Below are 2,144 nucleotides of genomic sequence, written 5' to 3'. Positions count from 1 at the left end.
CCGCCGCTCCCCGGCCCGGCGGCGGCTCAAGTGCGAACGGAGGGATCTGACAAATCACGTCCCCGCCTCGACACTGTATCAGCCACGGCCACATCCGCCGCACGCACCCCGAAACAATGCCCGCCGCGCAGGCAGGCGGCGGCCGGAGCCCTCCCCGCCGCGCCCGCCCCGGGCGCCGGCACCCGCGGCCGGACCGTGCCCCCGGCCCCGCCGCCGCGCCGGGGCACGCCGGCAACTAACTTTTCGGATGAAGCCCGTGCGAGCCGCCCCGCGGGAGCCGCGGACCCTCCGATAAGCAGYATAAATCTTCGCGACCTTTTATTTTGCGTTGAAGTTCACAGGCGGCAGCGCTCCCCCAGCCCCTCTCTCTCTCACACACTCACATACACACATATATATTAATTATTTGCAAAACTGCAACAGATGGGCGCATTAAAATCTGGATTCTTTCCTACACAGCATCAAAGAATCTCTCCTTCCTCCCCCCCTCCCGCTAATCCCGCCGCCGGCCCGGTGTCCCCCCCCGCCTCCCGGCCGCGCAGCCCCGCGCAGCCCCCGCGCCGGAGAGCGAGGCCACTGCCCCGCGCAAGCAGCGGCGCCTCCGCGGCCCTCCGCGCACGGCGCGCCGCCGGGAAGGTGATGCTCCCCCCTCCCCGCCGGGGATTGCCATTTAAGTTTCCTCCTTAACCTGTTACTTTCTCCGGGCGCTGACAAAAGCCCCGGCGGCGGGCTGGCAGGTGCCTCCCCGCTCCCCGCGGCGCCGCCGGGCGCGCTCCGCTCCCCCCGAAAGGGCTGAGACCTGGCCTGACATTTAGTGCCTACTTGAATGTCACAACGCTCCTCGCAGCATTATGCACGGCTCCTATTCATAAGAGGTCGATTAGAGCACAAAATGGCAGGTCTCTTAGGCACTTGAATCTCACAAGTTTGACACATGGTATGCATCAGCTAACTTTGATTAAAAAAAAAAAAAAAAAAAAAAGAGGGGGGGAGTTTACAAATTACACCACGATTAGACGGGATCCTAACGGGGGAGGGAGGAAGGAAAGGGGGGTCCGCGTTTAAAGTCACTTCAGCAAAGTTTGCTCCGCAGCAACCCTTTAAAACAAAAAGTTTCTGGGCAAGTTAAGGGCAGGGTCGGTGCGGGCTGGGGCCAGCGACGGGCGGCCCCCGGGCAGCGTCGCGGCCGCCGCCGGCACTCGCCTCCCCTCGCCTCCCCTCGCCTCGCCCGCCCGCTCCTTTTTTGTAAAGTAACGGTTTTAAAAGAAACGAGAGAGAAAGAGGAAAAACGTAGGGTTTTCTTCAGGCTAAGTTCTATAGCGCCATTCAATGGCTTCTCCGCTCCTTTCATTATTTTCTGCTTTTCCCCTGACAGCCCTGCTTGCAAACGTCACTGCTATGGATATTTAATTATACTGTATTTTTTTAATCACGGTGGAAAACGCAGGCCCCATTGCGATGATTAAAAAGAAATAAAAAACAAAAACATACTCCGGACTGACTTTGGAGCCTCTTTGATGGCTCACGGGAGCCTCCCGGATCCTCAAAAACCCCCTTTTTACCTTTGTCTTTCTTACCTTAAAATTTAAAGCAAAGCGTAGAAGAAACTCCCGCACGTAAACGGAGCGTTGTAAAAGATTGTGTTCAATGAATAATGAAGCATGTCCACATGATTGACTTGATCATTTTCTTGTGCGGAGGGGGAAAAGTGCGGCGCGGGGCTGCCGCGGCCGCCCGCTCCGGGTAGCCCTCCCAACTGCTTCCAGCACATCCCGAGCAAAGAGCGCTTTATTTTAATCTGTCTCTTTTCAGAATAACCCCCTTCATTGATACTGATCACCCAACATCACAAGACATCCCCATCTCTCAGCGTGGACTCCCCCTATCTGGTAGGTGAAATGCATTGTACCATTAAAAAAGCACTCCATTGTCGTCTTGGCATAATTCACAGCAACTAGATAGGTCTTGCGGCATTTAGCTTTGATGAGCCAAAAGCTGAACCCTTGATATAATAATCTACAAAGAATGGTCTGTGATCGTCCATTTTTTCTCCCTGTCTAGCAACTAAGAAACCATTTAACACGGCGCAGCTTGGTCGTGACCTTGAGCGCGTGTAAACACCCCGAGGAGCCCGCGCCGCTCCG

At 56.0% G+C, this 2,144-nt stretch overlaps 1 protein-coding gene across 3 annotated transcripts in view; it reads right to left on the bottom strand.

Moving 5' to 3' along the window:
- Positions 1 to 1,806, bottom strand: part of ZNF536 (zinc finger protein 536) — a 337,374-nt gene extending 335,568 nt beyond the window's left edge. For all 3 annotated transcript variants that reach the window (XM_057373165.1, XM_057373166.1, XM_057373167.1), the window contains exon 1: positions 1,578 to 1,806. The gene's annotated coding sequence lies outside the window, so the exon portion shown is untranslated. The remainder of the gene's footprint in view (positions 1 to 1,577) is intronic.
- Positions 1,807 to 2,144: the final 338 nt, after the last annotated feature.

Source organism: Malurus melanocephalus, unplaced genomic scaffold (genome assembly GCF_030028575.1).
Source record: "Malurus melanocephalus ecotype Western Australia unplaced genomic scaffold, MMel_1.1 scaffold_188, whole genome shotgun sequence".
Lineage (NCBI taxonomy): Eukaryota > Metazoa > Chordata > Aves > Passeriformes > Maluridae > Malurus > Malurus melanocephalus.
Note: the sequence above shows the minus strand (reverse complement) of the source record. Positions and strands in the feature narration are given on the sequence as shown.